Genomic DNA, 24,756 nt, shown 5'->3' with positions numbered 1-24,756 from the left:
CTGGGTGCTGTGGAGGGGAGGTCGCAGAAGCCCTGGGCTATCACAAGGAGGTTTGTGCTGGCCAGGCAGCCCCCAGGCAGTGCACAGCACATGCTGGGAACGAGCTGGGCTGGAGCACGTGAGGGTCACATCTCTTCGTGCCGAGGTTATGGTCACGTTTCATGATTTGCTTTGCTTGTAATCCTGTTTCCAGGCTCCACAACTGCAACTCGGAAACCTTTACGGTGAGCCTCACTTCATAAATCTTGGCCTTGTTTTACTTTTAAGCCTGTCTGGTGTCAAGGGACAAAGGGAGCAGGAGAAATGCGTGACCTGGGGGCAGCATGGATGGAGTGAAACAAGATGTCCGGGCTTGATAGAGCCTGCAGGGATGGGGGCTGGCCAGGCTGCAGGGAGTGAACTGCGGCGTGCCAGCCTTGGGAAGGCATTTCCTGTGGATCTCTTCTCAGGGATCTCTCCTGCAGGATCCCAGCACCTCCAAGGCTGCTTGCACAGTGCCCTTGCAGGTGTCTGAGTGCTGGTTCCTTGTCTCCAGCCTTTGTAAGCACGTTGTGACACCTCTGTGCTAAACAGGAGCAGACTCTTTGGGCATTGCTCTGGGAGGGAAAGTGTGCTGGGGATGTTGTATTTTCGTTGTCTGGAGGGCAGAGAGCAGCTGGTGTCTGGACATGGGGAATGGCTGGTGGCAGGGTATTATTGATCAGCCAGGGCTGCAGCATGCTGAGAGGTGGGATGGAGGTGTCAGCTCCCCTGAGCTGGCTGCTGGCGTGGGACACTGAGGGGTTGGATCAGGCAGAGCACAGCAGAGCAGCACCAGGGATCATTTCCAGCCATGGAAATAGCTGCAAATGCATGGATGGGCAAATGCGTGGATGGGCAAGCGCATTCCCCAGGCAGAGCCTGCAACTGCCCTGCCCGTGCCCTGTCCACTCCCTGGAAGTGTTCAAGGCCAAGCTAGACAGGGCTTGAAGCAAGGCCAAGCAGGACCAGAGCAACCTGGTCTGGTGAAAGGTGTCCCTGTCAGTATCAGGGGTTGAAAGGAGATGATCTTTAAAGTCCTTTCCAACCCAAACCATCCTGTGATTTGATGAAACTTGGAGAAAGCCCCACTCCTACTGCCTCCCTGCAGGGGGATGGATTATCCCAGAGTCTCGGGAAGGGTAAATTCAGGTGTGTGTGTGATGTTGTGTGGAAATCCCTTGACACAGACCCACAGCAGAGCAGCAGAGCTGCCATGGGCTAGAGGGGACAGAGTGCCTAGCACCTCCAGGACTTGTCCCCATCCCCTGTCACCTTGGTGAACCTCAGAGTCTGGACAGCTGCAGAGCAGTCAGGAGCAGGGTGGGCACAGGGAAGGTGCTAATTAGGATGTTGGCAGCATTAGTAGGGGCTGGTGTCTGGCTGGTGGGAGGTGTTGAAGAGGCAGCGTGGGCTCTGCTCCGTGTCACACTCGGTACAAACCTCAGGGCAGCAGGCAGCTCACAAGTCTGCAGGGGGGACAAGGCCTGTCAGGGCTGATGGAGCTATCCAGGGGCAGGTGGGTTCTGCTTTGAGCCCACCTGGGACAGCTGGGTGAGGGTGGTGGTGTGGCTTTGTCCTGGGGCTGCTGGGAGCATCCCCAGTGATGGGGAACTGTCTACTTTGTATGGCTGCACTGCTGCTGCACAGAACCAGCCCTGATACACCTGCTCTACTCCTCTTTTTGGCTCCTCACATTTATTTTTCCGTGGCTGTAGGTGAAATAGAGAGTACAGAAGCCTCTCATGTTGCTTTTGTTTTTATTTTTTTTTTTAATCTGATGTCAAACTTAAGCCATCACACTGAATAGCTGCCATGAGATTTTGATGTGACTGACACCTGTTCTGGCTTCAGAGTAGCAGCTTTTGATAGAAACAAATCCTCTGGAAATGCTGAGTTTATCAGCTGCTCCCATGTCTCACCTGGTCCCTGTTCCCAGCTTTGGCTAAAACTTGCACCACTCAGGAGGTTGCTGCTGCTCTGAGCAGTGCCTGGGTCGGTCTCTTGAGCTTTTATGTTTTATGGGACAGGCAGAAGGTGCAGACACATGCAGGTGAGGCTTTGCCAGGCTGGTCCCTCTGGGCTGCTGAGCAAGTGGCTGTCCCCATCTGCAGGACACAGCTCAGGGGTGTTCACATGGCGGGGAAATGAGCACAAGCCAAAAGCTGAGCGAGCCAGCTTGACCATTGTGGCGTTCCCTTTCATTCCTGACTGTTCCAGGAGCCCATCCTTCCTTATCTGGGGGCTGGGGGTGAAGTTCAGTCTCTCCAGGCTGGGTCTCACCGTGCTCCTTTGCTTCTCTCCCAGTTTCCATTGGTCCCTGCATGAGAAAAGGTGCGGCTGCAGGGAGGGGAGCTGAGTGTTGGACTGCAAGAGTAGGGGATGTGTAAGGGGACACTGCCAGGGGCTGTGGTAGGTTTGGGAGTAGCACGTTTGGGACCAACAGGAGGGACCAGTGGAGCCCAGACGTCCGTGTGGTGTCTTGGATGGAATGGCAGGAGCTGCCCATGGGGTTTTGTGCTGGGGGAGGCCAAGCAGGTCACCCTCCAGCAGAAACCTTGCCCTGTAATTTGGGTGGCCTAAATATGACCTGAGCTCCTGCTTGTGGGTGCTGAGCCCTTGAAAAGCTGAGCTGGTGTTTTACTGTGTGTTTGGGAGGTCCTCAGTGTGTGGGCTACAGAGGCAAAAGGGAAAAAGGTGGGATTTGTGAGGTCAACCCTGGGTGTGTCATCCACCAGCCCTGAACTGCTCAGTGGCCAGAGGGGTGGAGAAGGGCTCAGCCCTCCATGGGTCTCCTGGGGATGCCAGCAGGTTGTGGAGCTGTGGTGACATTCCCACCCTGTGTGTCACCAGCAGCTGCTCATTTGCCTGGTGGCGTGTCGGGGTCTGTGCTGAAAGAGGGAGCCCTGTGAGTGCACAGGCTCAGGTGATGCACCTGAAATTGCTCTGGAGTCTCCTTCCCTTCGGTGTCAGGAATGTGCCATACACTCACCCAGGACTAAAATAAAACTGCTGCCTAAGTCCCATCCCAGAGAAGAAGCCTGGGGAGAACACATTCCTCTCCTGGCTGCTGTGGTGGGGCTGCTCCGTGAGGGGTTCTGAGGTGTTTTCTGTTCCATGCAGAAGTCAGTGCTGTGCTTGGCATACTCCAGAGCTGTAACTCCTGACAGGGCTGTGGGCTGACAGGAGTGGTGAGAGCCCACCTAGGGTGCTTGTGGGGTGGCCATGAGGGAGATGCTGCATCATATCAGGGAAGTGTCATGAGGGTGAACAGACAAAGTGATGGATGAGTCAACAGAGCCAAAAAATAGAAATAAGAAAAAGGCAAACCTGGCTTCTCTTCCAATTCTATAAAAATAAAATGAAACAAACTTCATGCTCACATTGCCTGAAGAAATCCCACCCACCAGCAGTGCTGGGGAGACCCTGCTGGTCCAACATCAACTCTGACCATGCACATCCCCTCTGCTGCCCTCATCAATGTGTTACAGCTCTGCCCTTGCCCCAGCCCCCAGACTTTCCCCTTTCCAGCTGAGAAGAGGGTCTGGAGCAGAGCCTGGCTTTGCTACACCTTCCTGTCCTCCAGCACAGGGTTGGTGTGACCCTGTGCCAAGCCTGGGCTGGGATTTCCCACCTTTTCAATGTCTCTGCCTCCAAATATTTGTTTCCCTCTCAGGCAGTTAAATTTGCATGCCCTTTGCGTGCTTTGGTTCAGATGGGCTTGGTTTCCTGGGTCAATGTCTGCTGGAATGTTTGGATGTCCTCTCCCAGGGAGGACTTTGCCCATGCCAGGGATTGCAGTCTAAGTGACAGCCATGGAGTAGAGACAGTGGGTGATCCACAACTTGGAACATCTCAGTTTAGCGAGGCTGGCTCAAAATCAAGTGTTTTAACCAAGCAGCAAATGTTGCTGTGGGATTTCTCCAGTGTTTTAGGAGGGCTGTGCCCTCATCCTGGGGCTGCTTGTGGGAGAGGGAAGCTCTGAAGCCCGCAGCTGAGAGCGTGGTTTTGTTGCATCTCCTGCACCCAGAGCAAGCCCTGCAGGGGTGGTTACCCTTCGCCCTGCTCTGGGCTGTGGTCAGAACAAATATTCACTAGAGATGTTTTATTTTGGTCTTCAGGCTCATGAGGCCAGTGGAGGTGTGAGCAGGGATGCCCCACAGCAGGGCTCACCCAGCTTTCATACTTGGAGTACTTCTGCTGCCTGTGTTCACAGGGCTCTGGTGGGGATGAGACATGCTGGTCTCCATGGTTTTATGTGCCATGGGACTGTGCCAACAGTTTAATCACAGCTGAACCCTCACAGAGCAACATAAAAAATGTTGTAGTTGGGATTAGGTTACCCATCCTTCCTATAAAAGACTCTATAAACAGTCCATCAAGCCCCAGCATTCCTGTGTTGGCTGTGAGGTCCTTTGCACTTAATGGGTCTGGCATTTGCTTTGACTAAGCCTTTTTTGGGGGAGGCAGTGATATAAAGCAGCCCCCAAAGAATGGGTTTTTTGCTTGCTTTAGTGGGGGAACCCAACTGGGCTGTCTTGGCAGAGGCAGTGTTGGATGTCAGAGGATGTGGCTGGGGAGGCAGTGGCTGAGAGGCAGCCGTGACGAGCCCAGGAGGCAGTGACAGCAGCAGCTGCTCCCTCCCCATCACCGAGGCCTTTCTCCACAGGGATTTGCTGTTTGCTGAGGTGTCTGAGAATTTTCCCTAATCTTGGGGCAGGCAAGGACGTGGGACTCCCTCTCCCATCTCCCAGCACACTTCATACCTGTGTTGTCTCTGCTGTAGCTGAGTAATGCTCCAGAGTTAAAGCTCCCCAAACCTTTTTAAAAACCTAAAGCTCAGTCTGGAGACCAAGTGGTCTCTTTCTAGCTACAGGTGTGCTCACACCTTCACCTTCACCTTCCTCACCATGCCCTCCATGCATCATGCCAGCCATGGAAGGGCTCCTGGTTTAACACCATCCACTGGACTCTCTTGAGGTGCTTTGAGTTTTGTTCATCCTTTGGGGAGCCAAAGGCGCAGGGAATGGATGGATACCCAGGTGGGAGACTTGGGTGGTGCTGAGGGTGTTCTTTTTCCTGGTTGCTGCATCGCTGAGGTGGGTGTGCACACCTTGGTCATTCCTTGGGGCTGGTGATGCTTGGGGCAATGTAGATGCTCCTGCCTGGGACAGTCATCTCTCTCCTGGGAACCTTAAAGCCATAGTTACGCTCCTGCTCTCCCAGCAATGTAGGGAAGGAAAAGCCCTGACCCTCCTGGCTGCCAGGAGGTCCCAGCTGTGGTGGCAGTCCTGTGGGTGACACCAGCCTGTTTGGAAAGGGGCTGAAGCCAACCTGTTGTTTCTTACACAGTGAACATCTCTCGGGTGGGAACTGCATCCGTGCTGTGGTGCCAGAGCTGGGCACAAGGGGCTGTCCCTGATCAGTGCCACCCTGTCACTGGGTCCATCTGGAGCTTTTCCTGACTGGTGCTTACATCTATTGAGCCACACCAGCTCCAGGGGCAGTTGCTGAAGGAGACCAGGCTTTCCACCACTGACTTTAATTAATTTTAAGATTTTTACCCCCTTAAATTTGCTTTTAAGATAATTTAAATAATTTAATCATTATCACAAAAATGGGATTTCTAAGGTAAGCTGGAAGCAATCCTCACCCCCTTTCCCCCCCCCCCCCCCCCCCCCCCCAGTATCCTGCTGAGGGCAATTCAGCTCACCTGCCTGCCTGGTTGGTCTCAATCATCAGCCTGTCCTCAGAGGCCTTTTTCTCTCTGTCGTTACTATCTGGAGAAAATTAACAACTGCATGAAAGTGGGTGCATTGTTTTTTCATATGGGGAATGCCAAGGGAGGTGAATCCCATATCCTTCACTTGAGAATGCTCTGCAAGGCTACCAGGGCATTACCCACCTGAGCAATGGTTTCTTTCATCCCTCTCCATCATGCTGCCTAAGGCAGAAATGATCCAGGGCTCATTTCTTTGGAGCCCACCGAGGTCCAGCACTGGGAACTATTGCTTGGATCCTGCCACCTAGTCAGTTCTTAACCCCCTTTTTACCATCTTTTTAGATCTGGAGTGCAAGCAGTGGCTGGCACCGTGGCTCTGTTCCCCAGGCTGCCCTCACATCTCCTGATTCCAGCACTCAAACACTCCCCTGCCTTCTACACGGCTCCTCTCACCAATCAGACTTGTAATCTCAGTGAAGAATGAAATCAGATTTGTTTGACAAGACCTGTTTCTTGTAGAAGTATGTTGACTGGTGCTAATTATACTCCTGTTCTTTAATTCTTTATGATTGGAATTACATCAGCTTTTTCATTATTTCCCCAGAAGTGATTTCAAACCGAGCGAGACCTTGAGTGCCTGCCATTCCCTCACGTTGTAATCCTGGTGTATCCACTAGACGTGATCCTTCTGCTCTGAGATGCTCTGCATTAGTGTCTTCAAGGACTTTCTTCTTCTCCAGGCAAGCCCTCATGGGCTCTTGCTTGTTAATCCTTGGAGTCTCTTGGGTCTGTCACTGTGAAATGTGTTGGGTTTTTTTAGTTCTCTCTCTTTTGTCATGGTTTAACCTCAGCTGGCAGCTCATCCCCACACAGTTATAATGCACAGATAGCATTCCCTGGCACAGGGAAGTGGTGCCAGTGGTGTAGTCACCACCCCTGGAAGTGCTCAAAGGCATGTGTATGTGACACTTGGGGATATGGGTTAGTGGAGACCTTGGCAGTACTGGATTAGGGGTTGGAGTCAGTGATCTTGGAGGGCTTTTCCAACCAACTCTGGTGGTTCTCTAATCCCTTAGTCTGTGGCCCATCCCTGTAATAAAATGTCCATAAATAAATGTCCATAAAATGTCCACAGTTGTCCAGAAAATGACAACTGAGTTTGTGAGGTCTGTGACTTTGACATCTCTCTGTCACGGTGGTCACTCAGACAGGAGGGAATGGTGAAACTTTCTGCAAACAGTGCTGGAAAGAGCTACCCAGGCTTATTCCACTGCTCAGTTACTCCTGCAGACTTTGACCAGTACAGGAAGCAGGCTGTGAAGTTTTCTTGTGGTTTTCTCCCAGTTTGATAGTGGCTTGTCCGAGAATTTGATTTTTCATGTCTGTTGTGGAAGTGTTGCACAGGAAATCTGATGTGGTCACAGTTTCTTGAGGTTGTTTATGGAAGTGTCATCAGAAGTGTCATCACTGAAATGGCCAGAAATGAAGATAAATGATGGCTGGGGCTTCTCCCACCTCCACAAGGCCATTGTCTGTGGAGAAAACAGCAGAGTTGTTTGGGCACCACGTGGCCCCGTCACATCTGTTCCAAAGTCTCAGTTATTTGCTAAATGCTTGAAAATGTGTGTGATTTTTTAAGGAATTACAGCCAGACGTTCCCTGGCTCGTTAGTTATGTATGAGCTAAGGAATTCTGGTTACTCAGGGGAGGAAGCAGCCCTGTCCTCTGGAGGGCTGTGGAATAACATCCCACTCTCCTAATAAAGACACAAACTGCCTGACCATGGCCACCCTTCACACTCCAGGAGCTGCAGAGAGGGAAGCTCTGCCTGTGGAGAGTAAAAGAACCTGTTCATCACTCTGGGAGTGCAGCAGGAGTCAAATCAGTGACAGCACCTCCAGCCCTGGGCTGTCTCAATCCCTTCCTCTGTTTCTATGAATTTTAAGAATTTTACTTAGCATTTTTCCTATATGCTGAAAAGAACATCATCAGAACTTTATCTTGTCTTCAGATGTGGCTTTTCCAGAGGTTTTTTTTATTCACTTCCTGCCAGTCACAATAAAATATGGATTGTTCTTATTCTCCTTCCATTTCTCGTGCACTGCCTTTGTGTGTGTGGTTGTCACAAACACTTTGTTCCTCTGAGGCTGGTTTTGGTTGAGTTGTTGCTTTCCTGGATTACCTTTATGTATATATGTTACAAAAATGGTTTAAACTTTTCTTACAGAATCATGGAATGGTTTGGCTTGGAAGGGACCTTAAAGATGTAGTCCCATACCCTTCTGGTTTCCATTTGTACTTTTTGCTCCTGTTTCCTGGTTGACTCTTGATTGTAAATTTGATGAGACTTTGGAAATTGATACATTTGGATCTGCAGGGAAAGCCATCTCAAGTTGGGTCTGTTCTCCCTTTGGCCCACACACACTGCAGTCATCAGTGCTGGAGCAACTCCATGCTTCCAGTCCAGTGATTCAGTGTCATTATGAGGTCCAAAATGGGAGACCTCAGGGTCTTTGATGCACTTTGTGCATTAAAATTACATAACAGGGCTGTCCTCACTGCTGGCAGGGTGTGATAGAGTGGAGCAGTGACAGCTATTGACAGGTACCAGTGTGTCCAGGCAGGGGAGAGGCAGAAACGTGGTGGTGAGAGCTGGGCCAGGGGCACTGTGTCATCACGTGGTGGCTTTCCATCACATGTGTCATTGCACATTGTGACAGACCTGTCCTGAGCATGTTTGTGATTTATATTGGTGCAGTGGGGGCTCAGCTGAACCGCTGTGAACTGAGGGGTCTTCTCCAGCATCCTGTACTGCTGGACTTCCCAATTGACAGAATCACAGAATCACTGAGGTTGGAAAAGCCCTCCAGACCACCGGTCAACCACTCACCAGCTCCGCCGTGTTCACCACTAAGCCATGTCCCCTGGTGCCACATCCACATGGGTTTTGAACACTTCTGGGGTGGTGACTCCACCACTGCCCTGGGCAGCCTGTGCCAATGTGTGATCACCCTTTCCATAAAGAAATTTTCCCAGTATCCAACCTGAGCCTCCCCTGGCCCAGCCTGAGGCTGTTCCCTCTTCCCCTGTCCCTGTTCCCTGGGAGCAGAGCCTGACGTGGGGCTGTCCCCTCCTGTCAGGGACCCCAAAGTCCCCCTGCCCCAGCTGTAGCAGTGATCAAGGTGACTGGATTTGGGCAGCTGTATCCTGGAAACCTCCAGTGCTGGAGATCCCCCAGGTCCCTGGTGGCCAGATTCAGGGCTGGACAGCCCTCCTGGGGAAACAATGTCCTAAATCATCTGTTAATATCCAATTTGAACATCCCAAGTCACGATTTGTATTTTAAAATGGTTTCTCGTGGGTCAAGATGTCCACCCTGGAGTGACTTGCTGTTCTCATTTTATGGGGTGAGTCACTGTTCTTGTTTTATGGGATGAGATCCCTTCTACGTAGCTGAGCGTGGGTGAGGGTTGTGTTTTCCCTTCATTACTTCCAGCTTTTTCTTTATGAAATTGCATATCTCTGGCAATGGCCGTGTTCAGGGTTTAAGCAGTGTTTTTGGTTCTCATTCTGCCCCCGGTGTTGGTGGTACACAAATAACTTTGCCTGATGGTGCCAATCCCATTTGGCCGTGGGATCCCCAATACCCCAGAGATCCTGTCCCCCAACAGCTGGGGAAAGAAGCACCTGGGGGGAGGTGGGAAAGGAGCTAATCCATGAATTTATTTGGCTATAAGGTATGGCTCACAACCTTCCTGTGTGCACAAACTGGAAATGTCTGCACACATCCAGACTTTCTTCACCAGAATGCTACACTAAACACTGGAAGCATCAGAGGTCTGTTCACAAGGGCATGGAGTGATAGGACAAGGGGGATGGTCTTGCCATTGCCAGAAGGAAGGATTAAGTTGGATATGGGGAAGAAATTCTTCAGTGTGAAGGTGGGGAGGCCCTGGCACAGGGTGCCCAGAGAAGCTGTGGCTGCTCCATCCCTGGAAGTGTCCAAGGCCGGGTTGGACAGGGCTTGGAGCAACCTGGGACAGTGGAAGGTGTCCCTGCCCATGGCAGGGGGTAGAATGGGATGAGCTTTAAGGTTTCTCCCAATCCAAGTGATTTTGGGATTCTGTCATTCTTTTTCCTTGGAGCAGTGGTTTGCAATCCTATCTCAGCTTCTAAAATCTCCTGACTCAGATGGGGGTGATTATTTGCAGGTAGCAGAGCTGCCTCCTCCCACATTCCAGAGCATCTCACACATGGAGGATGTGGCTGTGGATGATGACCAGGTGTGGGAGCAGGTCCATCCCAGATCTGGGAGCGCTCCCCCCAATCCCTGCTCCCACCTGGTCCCTCCCTGTTGGCTGCAGCGTGGTCTTTAACAGCTGTTTCCTTGTGAGATCAGGATTGCAGGCTGTGAAATACAAATTATTCGTCCTAAACGCTGTGTAATGGATTCCACTTGCAGCCCTTGGTGGCTGTGTGTTTCTAATAAAAGCCTCTGGAGTGAGGGGGAGGCTCCCAGCTGGCAGGGTCAGGGTGGTGGGGAGGGGGGCCCAGCCTGCGTGGTCCCCACCAGGCTCTTGGGCATCTGGGCTTCTCCTGTGAGGTGGAGCTGCTGGCTTGGAAACAGGCAGCTCTGGAACCCCACAGGGTTATGAACCAAGGGGAAAAATAAATCCACAGAAATCTCTCCAAGGGGGGCTGTAGTTTCTCTGTGCTGCCAGTGGAAATGTGGGCTTCACAGAATCGTGGAATTTCCTGAGCTGGGAGGGACCCACAAGAACATCGAGTCCAACTCCTGGCCCTGCTCAGGACACCTCAGCAATTCCTGCTCTGTGCCTGGAGCTCTGGCAGCCTCGGGGCTGTGCTCATTCCCTGGGGAGCCTGGGCAGTGCCCAGCACCCTCTGGGAGAGGGAAGAACCTTTCCCTGACACCCAGCCTAAACCTCCCTGACAGAGCTCCAGCCGTTCCCTCGGGTTCAGATGTGGGGTTTGGGGAATCAGGGCAGCAGCAGGACGTGTTCTGCATCATCATGGGACACAAAGCTGCCCTGAGGATACAGCTGCAGCTCAGGCTGGCTGTAAGAAAGGGGATTCCATGGAGATGTGGGCTTCAGCCTGGAGAAAAGCACGTGGGCAGCACCTGGTGCTTTCAAACCAGGGAACAGATGAGTCACCCCAAGAGCTGTTGCAGAGGAAAGCAGGGGTTTCACACCTTTAATGTGCAGTTCTGCAGCATTAGGAGCAAGGAGGGGTTCCCACCATGCTCCAGCAGGAAATGGATTTACAGGTGTGTCCTGGAGGGGCTTAAAATTGGCTGGTCAGAGGAAAATACTGCAGGTGGGAGATTCCCATCTGCAGCAAGTCCCAGTGTTGGGAAAGCAGTAAAGGCTGGAGGGATGGATTGGTTACACCTGAGGGAACTGGGCACATCAGGGAACAGAAGTGGGTCTGAGTATAGCCACTCTGTATCTGGGAGCACAGTGTGGTCCTCAGCTGTGGGGCATAAGCAGGAAATCTCTAGCTCTGAAAACACCTTGGAAATGGGATAATGCTGGGGTCAAAGAGCTGATCAGGTCCTTGGCTGGTGAGCTAGGACATACCTGCATGTCCTGTGCTTGTGATGCCAAGGCCAGCCCTGGGTGCCTCTGGATCTGTTTCTGGTGTCCGCAGCCAAAGGAGAATCAAAATAAAAATAAACCAGTTTGATGGTCGTGACTCAAGGTGTGGACTCCTGCCCATTGTTGGCCTTGTTCAGGAGGCTGAGGAGTGTCTGCTGCCTTGTCTGCTGGTAGCGGCCCGGAGGAAGGACTGTTAATCAGGAAAGTCTGTTTAATTAGACAGGGCAGGACTCTGTGGCTTGGAAGCTGGGCTAATTCAGCCTTGTAGAGGAGCATATTTTAATAACGTGTCTAATTAACTGTACAGCAGATCACCCAGGGGTGGAGTTGCTTTACTATTACTTGAATCTGTAGATCAAGGGTGCCTGATTTCTCATAAACTGGTTTTGACCTCCTGGGCTCTTCCCTGTGTCTAATGCTCCTCCATCTCCAGCCATCCCAGGCACGTTCTGGCCAGGCAGCCTGAGTGACACCCTCTGCCATGGGCAGGGACACCTTCCACCAGACCAGGTTGCTCCAAGCCCTGTTCAACCTGGCCTTGGACACTTCAAGTGGAAGGCTGGAGATACCTGGACACAAGCTGCTGATCTGGGTTATCTTTCTGGCATCTTCCCACAACATGGAGCTTGGCCACTATGGAATCACTGGCACTTCCCCTGTGCTGCTCCTGGTCCCTTCCCATGGGCACAAACTGGGGCTGGGGCTTTACATGCTGGGAATTTTAAATGGCAGTATTGGCTGCTTGCTTCTGAAAATTCACCCTGCCTGAATAACCCTGGGGAAATCCTTGCACCAGAGCTGGGCAGGGTTGGAGCAGATGTTCCCCCTCACCCATCTGACCTTGGGATCGATGGAGCCAGGAACTGGCCTTTGTTTCTCCTGGCCCCAGGGCTTTGGGACCTGCTGCCCCTGCCTGGGGGGAGTCAGTGCCTGGTGCTTCCCTGCCCTGTAGCACAGAGGGGGTAAAACTGTTTAGTTATGTGTATTTAGGGGTGCTCAGGGTGGTGTTTTCCAGGGTCTGATGTTTCTCTGCTCTGCAGGGAGTAGGAACATCTTGGTTTTGGGGGGCCTGGCCAAAGCAAGCATTTCCCTCAGCGCTGAGTGGGAATTTGCCAGCCTTGTGCCATCCCTGTAGGGGATGCTGGGGGGCTGTATTTCCAGGCACCGCCTGCTCAGCTCCACCCCAGGTGCTACCTCACAGTACCCACCTGGTTGGTGGTGGCAGAACTCTCTGGGTGTCCACTCCTGTCTCCTGTGTTTCTGTAGTGCAGCATTTTGCTTTGGGAGCTTTGTCACAAGAGTGACCTTCAGCAAATCCATGATATCTGCAAGTAAAAAAAAAAGTTACCAGGGATGAAAGGTGCCAGAGGTCTGGTGGTCTTGTTTCACACCCTCCCAGCTGCTCTGTGCTGGAAGCCAGCTGGCTCTCCAGAGCCACCACAGCTGACTCCTGCAGGGATGCTCCCCCTGCCCCACACCTCTCCTGTCACTCTGGGGCTTCTTTCCCAGGCTCCAGGGTGCTCACTACCCCTGGGATCAGTGGGACATCATGGCCTGGGGACAGTGAGTGTGTGGAGCTGAGGTTTGGCACTACTGTGTATTATAAGCAGTATTATAATGTGTGCCATGCTTGGAATGAGACAGCTTTAGGGTTTCACCAAGTTCCTTAAATCAGAGAATCCTAGGGTAGTTTGGATTGGATGGAATATTAAAGCCCAGAATTACGTGAAGAGTTAATTATTTTCTCGGAGCAATGTAAACAAAGGCTCAGCCAAGGGGTTTTTTATTCAACTCTAAATCCTGGGCAGTGTGAGTGGGTGGATGGGGCCAGCAGCCCAGAGCATCCCCCTGGCCCTGGCGCCTCTGTTCTCCAGGCAGGATAAATCAGGAGACAAGGAGGAGTGCTGCATCTCCTGCAGGAGGGAGAGGTGCTGCTCATGGATCAAGGAGGTGTTTTTCATCCCATGGACATGTTTTCCACTGCCCAGGCTGCTGCAGTGCCATGGGGTGCAGACCTAGAGTCCCAGAATGGTTTGGGTTGGAAGGGACCTTAAAGCTCATCCAGTCCCACCCCCTGCCGTGGGCAGGGACACCTTCCACTATCCCAGGTTGCTCCAGGCACTGTCCACTGCTGTCCTCCAGTGGCCTTGGACACTTTCAGGGATCCAGGGTCAGCCACAGCTGATCTGGGCAACCTGTGCTAGTGCCTCCCCACCCTCACAGGGAAGAATTTCTTCTTAATATCTGATTAAATTAACCCTCCTGGCAGGGCGGGGACTGGCTGGTACCCCCTTCTCTGCCTACCAAGCACATGGGTTTGGGGAGCCTTGCCCTGTGTGTTTGGGGTGTGCTATGGCAAGAGGCACCTCCTGTAGACCTGGCAGCACTGGAAGCCCCAGGCTGTGCTCAGCACCCTGCCCTGGGGACAGGTGACCAGAGGGTCACACCTGAGATGTGGTTACACTGCAGCTTCTGGGTTCTCCTTGGCACTGACGGCTCATCAATGTTTTTGTGATGTGCTGGGGTGCCAGTGATGCCCATACAGGGAGCTGAGTGCAACCTCCTGCTCTGCCTGGTCTTGAGGACATCATTGTGGCTACTCAGCCTGAGCTGCACATGTTCCTCACAAATTCCCTGTGCATGCCTGACAGCAGTGCAGGGTGCTGGGGCTTCCCATGGCTTGGCCACCATGGGCTCAGGCCCTTGTACAGCAACAGCAGGACCTGTGGGATGCTCCCAGGGGCTCCGTGTGCTGGAAGCACGGGATAGGATGGGGGTGCTGAGGTGCCAGAGGACTGAGTGTGGTGCTGGGAAATGGAAGAAGAGCAGTGTCCTTTTATTGCTTCCTGAGATTTGGGTGCATCCCTGGGTACTCAAGCACATCCCACAGGTCGCAGTCTCTGCCTGAGCAGTGGATGGGGCATTAGGAGAGATTCCTTCCATCACACTTGTGGGGTTCAAGGATCACTGGGAGTGCAGCAGCAAGGGAGGATGAACTTGCTGCTCCCTCACGTGTTTTCCTCCTGCACACATTGATTTATAAAGGCTGCTTCATGCTGAGTAGGGAATTTGGGGGGTGGGGCATTCACTGCACAGCACTTTTCACCTGATTTCCCATGTCAAAGCTGATGTCAGGTAATACCTCGGTCACCCTGTAAACTAAATTTTGGAAGTGTTGTGCCTTTATAAGGCTCAGGCAGCAAACCCTAAATCCTGCGAAGCTGTTAGAGGTTGTTTCTGAATCCCTTGCATCCTCAGAGGATGAAGGGATGCTCTCTCTTGGCAGAGTGGGAATGCAACTGGAGGATTCTTACAGTGTCCTCAAGATGAATCCATGCAAAGAGTATTGGGGGTTTGGGGTGCCAGGGAGAGGGTGCAGGCACAGCCTGGCTCAAGGACATGTCACAGCAGGAGCTGCAGGCGCTGGGGGTGTCTCTGGGCACAGGCACTGTCAAACTCAGTGTCCCTTCAGTGTGCTGTGCTGGCAGGTCCCAGTGCTGGTGGTGGCAGGGGGACAGGGTGCTCTGGGCTCACTGATCCCCCAGCCCTTTCCAGAGCAGACAGTGCCAGGGGCTCTGTGTCTCAGTTCCACTGGCAGCCTCTGGAGAAGAGCAATCTCTCCTCCTGGCACAGATGTGGCTTTTACCCACAGTGAGAAAAGGCAGTGAAAGAGGGGCCTTCTCCTCTGAGGAATGAGAGGAACCTTCACAGTGGCCCTGGTCTGTCCTTCCCCATCTCAGTTCCTGCCAATAGGACACTCCTGATGGCCTGTCCTTGCTGTCCTGTGTCTGTGGGGCTGTTGAGGGTGGCCCCAGCCATGCAGAGGAGCCTCAGGTTCATGGCTACATCTGATACTTCTGCTGCCTTATCCTCAAAGCTTGTTCGGGGTGGGGGGTCCATTGCTGCACCTCAGAGCACTTGAGATGCAGAGCAGGGAGGTTCCAGTGCAGCCTGGAGGGTTTGAACCACTGAGATTTTGGCCTACAAAGCTCTCAGCTCTGGATCCTCCCTCACTGATGCTCGTTCTGCTGTCCTGTACCCTGGCTAATGCCCTGGCCATCTCTCTGGTTTGACTTGTGCCAGTGCTTTGGCTGAGCTCTCTGGGTGACTGCTGTGGCTTTCTTGGAGCTGTTGAGCTGTTTCTCCTCCCAGGATTTGGTGCTCATTCCTTGGGGGAGCAGGATGGATTCTGCAGCAGTGCTCGTAGATCCACCATGGCCTCTCTGCAGGCATCACTTGGTGCTTTAGGATCCTCCTGGTCCAGGAAGGCTTTGCTGAGCAGCTGGATGTACCCACATCACTTGGCAGCAAGTCTTTGCTGCCAAGGCATGGGGACTTCATCCCAGAGCTCTCCCAGAGCTGCCCCAGTTTCGTGGTGGAGATGGGGTTGAACCAAGACCCCCGAGCTCCTTTCCACCAGCCCTGTGTGATGCTACAAAATCATTCCCCATCCTGGGAATGCCCTGTCCCTGCTTGGTGCACGGCACAAGGTGCTGGAAGGGGAGAGGGGAGCTCTTGGTCCTGGGCTGTCTTTGCCCCATGGTTCTGCAGGGATCTGCTGATCATACCACATCTGCTGGAGAGCAAATGGTTGTCTTGGGGCTGATGTTGCCATGAGGAAACAACTCCAGAATTGCTGTCCTGACCCCAGCACCTCAGGGCCCTTGCTCCTGGATGGAGCAGCTGCCTGGGGCAGTGGGATGCTGCCAGCCAGGGGTCTCAGGTGTGTCTGTCTCTGGGCATCTCCTGAGTACTGCAGGTCCCCGTGACTGCTCATCCTTCCTGGCTGTGCCCATGTTTTGGTTGGCATGTCTGTGTTTACTGCCTTCACACTTGAGCATCCCCTTGGACTCACCTTTCCACAGCTCTGGTTGTGTTTGATTTTGGTGTATTGAAATTTTCTTTTTCTCCCCCCCTCCTTTCTGTCTCCTGGCAGTCATTTTTTTCATTGATACATCCTTTCGCAACTGTCTGCATCTTAGAGCTGCTAATTCACTGCTGCCAACTTCCCCTGGGTTTAATTTATACAATATGTTTATTTTTACTGCAATTTTTTCCTTTTATTCCAAGCCAAGATAATTTTGAACTCAAGACGCCTTCTTTTATGATCGCAGATTTATGAGATTTTGGCAAAGCCGCCATAAGCCATAATTACTCCTCATTGTTTTTGTTTACATTTCCCTCCCGATCAATTTTTCCTAATAATCCCTTTCAACTTGTGGAAATTGCCCTTTTCCCACCTCCGGGTGTGCTTCTTTTTGATGCGTGCAGAAATCCCTTCCCACAGCTGTGGAAGCAGATCAGGGCTGTCTGTACCTGTACAACAGGTACATCCTCTGCTCACGGCTGAGCTTTGCTCACATCCATGTTCTGTGAAGGAAATGAGGCTCCGCAAGCCTTGCGGTGTCCAGGACCCCATCCCAGTGGCAGCCTGGACCCTGGTGTGTTCTCTCCTCACAGTTATTCCACAAGCTGCTGCCACCTTGTCCAAGCTGGCCTGCAGAGCTGTAGGTCCATCCCAGAGTGGACATTCCCCACTCCTGTGCCCATCCCTGATTCCCCAGCTCCTTGGTGCAGCCCCTGTGGGTGATGGCAGAGGGGCTTCTCTCTCCTTGTGGTCTCACAGCCCATCTCCTGTCTGCTCCAGGGCTACTTGTTACCAGTGGAAGGCTTGGGGGACAGCACTAGGATGGATGGATGGAAAAGAGGGATGGATGGGTGGATGGATGGATGGATGGATGGATGGATGGATGGATGGATGGATGATGGATTGATGGATGGATGATGGATGGATGATGGATGGATGGATGGATGGATGGATGGATGGATGGATGGATGGATGATGGATTGATGGATGGATGATGGATGGATGATGGATGGATGGATGATGGATGGATGGATGATGGATGGATGGATGGATGGATGGATGGATGGATGATGGATGAATGGATGGATGGATGGATGGATGGATGATGGATTGATGGATGGATGATGGATGGATGGATGGATGGATGGATGGATGATGGATTGATGGATGGATGGATGGATGATGGATGGATGATGGATGGATGGATGGATGGATGGATGGATGGATGAATGATGGATGATGGATGGATGGATGGATGGATGGATGAATGATGGATGATGGATGGATGGATGGATGGATGGATGGATGGATGGATGGATGAATGATGGATGGATGGATGGATGGATGGATGGATGGATGATGGATGATGGATGAATGGATGGATGGATGGATGGATGAATGATGGATGATGGATGGATGGATGGATGGATGGATGGATGGATGAATGATGGATGATGGATGGATGGATGGATGGATGGATGGATGGATGGATGATGGATGGATGATGGATGGATGGATGGATGATGGATGGATGGATGGATGGATGGATGGATGGATGGATGAATGATGGATGATGGATGGATGGATGGATGGATGGATGGATGGATGGATGATGGATGGATGATGGATGGATGGATGGATGATGGATGGATGGATGGATGGATGGATGGATGGATGAATGATGGATGATGGATGGATGGATGGATGGATGGATGGATGGATGAATGATGGATGATGGATGGATGGATGGATGAATGATGGATGATGGATGGATGGATGGATGAAGGATGATGGATGGATGGATGGATGGATGGATGGATGATGGATGGATGAATGATGGATGGATGGATGATGGATGGATGGATGATGGATGGATGGATGGATGAATGATGGATGATGGATGGATGGATGGATGGATGGATGAATGATGGATGATGGATGGATGGATGGATGGATGAATGATGGATGATGGATGGATGGATGGATGGATGGATGATGGATGGATGGATGGATGGATGAATGATGGATGGATGGATGGATGGATGGATGGATGGATGATGGATGGATGGATGGATGGATGGATGAATGATGGATGATGGATGGATGGATGGATGGATGGATGGATGGATGAATGATGGATGATGGATGGATGGATGGATGATGGATTGATGGATGGATGAATGATGGATGGATGGATGGATGGATGAATGATGGATGATGTATGGATGGATGGATGGATGGATGATGGATGATGGATGGATGGATGATGGATGGATGGATGATGGATGATGGATGGATGGATGGATGGATGGATGAATGATGGATGGATGGATGGATGGATGGATGATGGATGGATGGATGGATGGATGGATGAATGATGGATGGATGGATGGATGGATGGATGGATGATGGATGGATGGATGGATGGATGGATGGATGAAGGATGATGGATGGATGGATGATGGATGATGGATGGATGGATGGATGGATGGATGGATGGATGGATGGATGGATGGATGAAGGATGATGGATGGATGGATGGATGGAAAGGAGGGAGGGAGGAATGCAGCACATCCCTTACCCAAGCAGGACCACCAGTACTTTGGCACCCACCAGTAGAGCATCCCTCAGTTCAGCCCTGCTTTTGAGAGTGAATGAGTGTGTAAGAGGGGAGGAGGGAAGCCCTCTCTATGGTGAGCTGTTGAAGATGGGGTTTTCCCAAGGAAGGAAACATTTGCTTTTCTCTGAAAACTCCCACCACCCACAGCTGCTGGCTCCTCTGGCACTTTATCTGCCATGGTGGGGTAGGAGGGAATGCAGGGTTTGCATTCCTGGCAGACCCCTGGAGCTAGAAAAGGTCTGCAGTGGGGAGATGCGTTGGCCTTGGAAGGGACTGGAGGGAAGCCCAGCTCCTTGAGGGAGTTTTGGGCTTTCCTGCATCTGTCCTGAGGAGAAGCTCCCTCCAGCCAGGAGCCTGAGCTGAACCCCCTGCTGACCAGAGGATCCCTCCCATGCTTGACAAAAGCAAGGCAGCAGCTCCTCCCAAGCCATTCCTGCTTGGAACTGCCAACCAGGAGCACATTTCCAGCTTGTCAGTAACAACAGGCAAAAGTTGGGATGTCAGGTAGATCCACAGAGCCAACCTGTGTGACAGAGGGCAACCTTGCTCACCCCATGCTTGGGTTTGTGAGAGGGGTGCACAAGTGGGGCAGCATGGCACCGGCAGTGCCAGAGGAGCAGGAGCATGCACAGGCTCTGGTGTTTTGGTGTTCATGTGGCACAAGCCCAGAGGTGTTTGATGCTTGTTGTTTGCTGGGGGACCCTTATCCTGGTGCAGTTGTAGTCTGGTGCCTGTAGGACTGCCTGTCCCTGCCTATCCTGTCCCTGCCTATCCTGTCCCTGCCTGTCCTTGCCTGTCCTGTCCCTGCCTGTCCCTGCCTGTCCTGTCCCTGCCTGTCCCTGCACTTCCATCACCTCCCCACAGCCATCCGGAGCTCTGACATGCACTTCTTACAGGGGTGGCTGGAGTCAGGGACATTGGAGCAGTTGGATGGACTGCAGACAGGGGCTGGCTCTGGGACAGCAGTGCTGGCAGCAGCTTTGAGCATCCCTCAGCTCTGGGCAGTGCCCCTGCTGCTCTGCAGAGACCTGGTCACACAGGAGGTTGCCCAGGTCAACCTGAGAGACTTGGCTGCACCAGGGACTCATCCTGCTCTTTAATTCTTCTTCACTGGCCCCTGCTTCCCCCTGCTGATGGCTCTGGGTGGCCTGGGCAGGGCTGTGGGGCACAGCTGTGTGTCACTGCAGGGCCGTGGGGCTTTTGCTGCAGCTTTGGCTGCTTGCAGATAACATCTTTCCCTGTAAATGTTATTATCCTGTATATGTTCAGGCCAGAGAGAGAGGCGGGGGGGGGGGGGGGGGGTCACCATCTGTGTTTTCCAATAAAAGAAAATTAAAATTGAAGCCCATTAAGGATAGCTCAGTTGGGATTCTGAGCAGGACTCTGGAGCCTGCTGGGAATGAGTTGCTTGCAGCCCGTGCTACCAAGCAGGGTGACAAAACCTCATTTAGTGCCAGCAGTGCTGGGAGGTGGCACTGGCTGTGCTCACTGTCCCCACTGTGTGGGGGGAGAGAAGGGGGGTGTCCCAAAGGGAGGAGGGTCACAAAGCCATGCCTTGGGCTTGTGTCACCCCTCCTGGTCCCCTCTATGCTCTTCACATCAGAGGATGGGCAGGGGTTGGTGAGGACAGGGATGATGTTGTCCAAGAGACGAGTGTGTGCTCCTTACCCAGTGATGCTCTGCAGCGTCCGGCCTTCCTGCTGCATCCCACATCTCCTGGGGTCACCTTGTCCCTGTGCCTGGGCTCACAGGGCAGTGGGTCTGGGAACAGAGGATGATGTGTCTAGGATACAGGAGAGTGGCTGTGGGTATCAGAGGGGATTGGGCAGTGCTGCCCTGCACCCTGGGTATTACACCCTGTACCAGTGGCTGCAGGGTATGGTGATGGGAGCAGGTTATTGTGTTATACAGCAGCTTTTTGCCAGGATGCTGCAGCCAAGAGCTGCACATGGCACCTGCTCCTGCACACCAGTGGCTCTCTGTTTGGGTGCCAGTGGTGACACCTGTGTCCATCCCCCATGGGGTGGCTGTGCCATGCTCAGCTGGTCCAGGGCAGTGCATGGTGGAGGCTGATGGTTCCTTTGGGGCTGGGGCACCTCTAGAAGGAGCTTCTAGAGGGCATGGGACTCCAACCTCCCAGAGCACCCCATCCCCAAGGGAAGAAGAAGGCTCTCAGGAGGGACATGGCCCTGTTCCATCCTCTTGGAAAAAGGTTTACTGGGGAGTTTAAACTGTACAAGGTCTGGATGAGACTGGATGCAACAGTTTACCCTGGGACTCCCTCCCTCAGGGTGTCTCACAGCCTATGAAGTCAGTGGCAGCACAGAGAGACATCAGCAGTGGCAGTAGCAGTGGCTGTTAAAACGTCTGCATCTCTGTCTCCTCTGCGTGGCTCCTGCATTCCTAGCAGCAGCAGGAGGGCCTGTGCTCGCTGGCATTTGGCATTGCATTGTCTCTTCCCAGCAGCCTGCCCTCGCCTGAACTCAGACCACCTACAAGTCCCAGCTCCTTTTGGGGCAGATGCTGCCAGTGGTGCTGCTGGAGCAGCTTCCCAGAGAGCTTTTGTGGGGGTTATCCAGTTTCTGCTGACCTCTGGAGGAGCTGGTGTTGTGAAACTGGGACAGAGAGGATGCATCTGCAGCCATGAGTGGGATAATGTGGCAGCCAGGTGGAGAGTGGTCCTGCCTCACATCCAGCCTCACCTGCTTCTTCAGCAGGGGCTGAGAGGTCACAAAATCAGAATTCCCTGCTGAGACCTGGAGTGCTCTCCTCCCAGCCAGACAGGTGAGAGGGACAATCCTGGATTGGCTGAGGGTCAGTTGAATGCTTGGAAAGCAGGACATGTGCTGGGGTGACCTGCAGAACCCCATGGGCTGTTGAGTTTGTCTTCTCCTTGTTTTGAGCTTTCCAGCAGTGGAGCAGTCAGCCCCTGCAGGGCAGTGCTTGCACAGCCAGACCTCAGACAGGTTCTGGAAGCTGATGGGTTCGGCCCCTGGCTGTGCTCAGCCCTGGCTCCTGGCTCACTCATTGGCATTGCCATGGTCTCCATGGCCAAGTGCAGCTCTGCTCCAAGCCCAGCTTTCCATATTTTCTGGTCTAGCAAGGCTGGGAGCCCATGACCAGTGGTTTCTTTCTGTACAGCAATATCAGCCCTGGATTTGGTCCCCTGAGGATGGTCCAGACAAGGTATGGGCAATCAAAGTAAGGGAGGGATTTTATTGGGAATAGGAAAGCATAGCCTAGCTCATGGCATTTCCCTCATGGAAATGCAGGGGGAGTTTCACCTGGAATTGAGGAAATGCTGTCCCAAGGGCAGAGCACTGGGGCCATCCCCTTGTTTGACACCAGTCCTGACCCCAAGTGTCACGAGAGCTGAGCACCACCCCATAGTTAGGTGAGAGTGACCCAGCAGGTTCTGCTGAGCCCCACCAGCTTCCATCCCCTGCTCCCCTGCTGGCTCTGGAGCTGGCTCCTGTCTCACAGGGCTTGCAGGAGCTGTGACTGATGTCCCAGGGAGCTGAGGAGCCAGGAAGGCTCCATGACTCCCCCAGAGTGAGGACATCTTTCCCCTGCCAGTGCTGTGTATTATCTCGGGGGTCAGCTCTCCCTGCTCCGTGGACTGACTATCAGCTTTGATCCTGCTTGGCAGGTCAGAGGCATTCTGTGTGATGGAGATCTTAATTCCTAGGTCTCTGAGTCTGGCTGGACCAGTTTTTTTCAGGGAAAGGCATTGAAGGCAATGGGAATCCCTTTCAGGGAAAGGCACTGAATGTCCGGGTACCTCAGTGCTGGGTTGGTTCACAGTGCTGGCACCCCTGGCATGACCTCGGGATGGCCTTTGGGGCTCTGGAAGCAGGGCGTGCCGGGGTCCCCATCCCAGCTCCGTCAACCTCCTCTTTTTGCTCCCTATCAATCACTCTCCCTCTTGGAGTTTAAGTGGATCCCTGAGTGAAGTATCCCGAGTATCCCATAGCCGCGGGCTCACAATGCAGCGAGCTGTTCCTGCGCCAGCAGCTCTGCCGGGGGGGGGGATTGGGTTTCAGCTTGTTCCGCTGGCCCCCGGCCAGGCAAAGCAAAGCTCAGGGCTGCAGGGAAGGGCCGCTGCCTTTGCTCAGCCCCTCTCAGCTCGCGCTGGCAAAAATATCATCATCAGGCTCCAGTAAAGCACAGGAGGCAGAGAGGGGCCTTTCAACTCGGGGAAGGGTAAAGAGATCTTGTGGCAAGGGCTCCTCAGGCAGGGACAGATGGGTTCCTCATTAGCCACTCCCTGCCCCGGGATGTGGTGGCTGTGCCTGAGGCCGTGATGGGTACGTGGTTCCAGGAGCATGTTCCTGCATGGAGGAGTTCATTCTGACCTGTGGTGTCTCCAGTGCGGATCCTGGTCTTGCTCCACCTGGCTGGGCTCTCACACTGTGTGTCCCTCCAGCCTGGAGCTGATGAGGTGTTTTAGGTGGGCTTCATAGGGGACATGGTGACAAGGAATGATCTCCTACTGTCTCTGCCTTAGCGTGACTTTGCTCCCAACCCATCAGAGCAGCCTGGAAGTTTCTTGCCTGCTTTGCACATCCAGCACTGGCCACAGCTGATGTGGTTGCGGGTCCACGAGAAGCTTACACGCCGTGTTGATAATGTTGGACCAGGATTAAAATCCTGGCAAGTGTCCTACCCTGAGAGAGGAGCTGGCGTGAGGAGTGAAAGGGGAAGGGAAAAAGTTGTGGGTGGAAAAATGAGGGTGGAGGCTCCAGCTATCTGTGGGGCTATTTATTTGTCCAGCTGTTTCTTTATCTGGATGAGCTTAGAGCCTGTGAATGTGAAGCATTTGCCAGGACTTCTGAGAAACTCAGGTCCAGATGCTCTAAATTGGTCTGAATTGGCAAAACTCCATGCAAGTCATTTTTCCGGACGGAGCGAAGTGTGTCTGCAGCATGCACAGCTCCTCTGTTAATCCCTTTCACCTCCAGCCTCTGCCACTGTCCCTTGGTCCTGTCACTCTCCTTCCCCACTCCTGGCCACCACCAGGACCCAGCATGATCCCAGACTTGTCCTCCCCTCCCAGTTCTGTCCACCAGTCATATTCCTGATCTGGCCAGACGGGAAAAGCTGGTGCAGCTGAGAATCCCAAGCTCATCTCACTTGTGGCTGAGCAGCAAGAAGACCATGTGGAAGCACAGGAGCCCCCACCCAGTTTTGTCACAGCAGATCCTCTGTGTGACACTCTCAGTGTAGCTTTGAGCATCTGGAAGTGGTGGGGTGGGGGTGATGATGTCAAGTGTCCCTCCAGAGCCATGGTGTGCCCTCAGGGCAGGCAGCAGTGCTGGGGACAGGTCCCAGTGCTGGTGGGAAGCTGCTCAGAGAAAACATCTTCAAAGTGAGAAGGACGGGCACTGATCCCCGAGTGTCCTGGGGGGAGCAGCGCAGTTCCTGGTGGGAAGCAGCCAAAGTTGAGTCTGCTGGTTTGGAGCCGCTGCAGATTTATTTATAATGCCGTGGGCAGCATGTGAACCTGCAGATAAACACACAGGAGGGGAGAAGAGAAGCAAAACATCGAGGAGACGCTGCTGTGGAGAGAGCACTGCACTGAGCTGCAGCTATCGCAGCCACCAGGGGTGGGCCAGGGGCCAGGCTCCCACCCCTGCCACTCTCATGTGGCTTTGCTCCATGTCCTGGGTGCCATGGGGCTGCCAAGGTATCAGCCTCTCACCCTGTTATCTGGTGCTGCCAAACCAGCAGGATGGCACCATGGAAGTGGCTGTGACAGCGAGTGAAGTTGCCAAGGTGGTGGTCCAGGCATTAACAGTTGGGTTTAGGCTTGCCCATGATGGAATTGGTCTGTGTTTTTTGTCCCCAGCACAGGAGCTGGTCCTGTTGTGTGCCCATGTACTTGTACAAGTGTGGGGCAGCCCCAGGTAGG

At 53.1% G+C, this 24,756-nt stretch overlaps 1 protein-coding gene across 3 annotated transcripts in view; it reads left to right on the top strand.

Moving 5' to 3' along the window:
* EPHB2 (EPH receptor B2) overlaps positions 1-24,756 on the top strand; it is a 123,037-nt gene that overhangs the window by 9,253 nt on the left and 89,028 nt on the right. The window lies entirely within an intron of this gene.

The sequence above is a fragment of the Cinclus cinclus genome, chromosome 23 (genome assembly GCF_963662255.1).
Source record: "Cinclus cinclus chromosome 23, bCinCin1.1, whole genome shotgun sequence".
Taxonomy (NCBI): Eukaryota; Metazoa; Chordata; class Aves; order Passeriformes; family Cinclidae; genus Cinclus; species Cinclus cinclus.
Note: the sequence above shows the minus strand (reverse complement) of the source record. Positions and strands in the feature narration are given on the sequence as shown.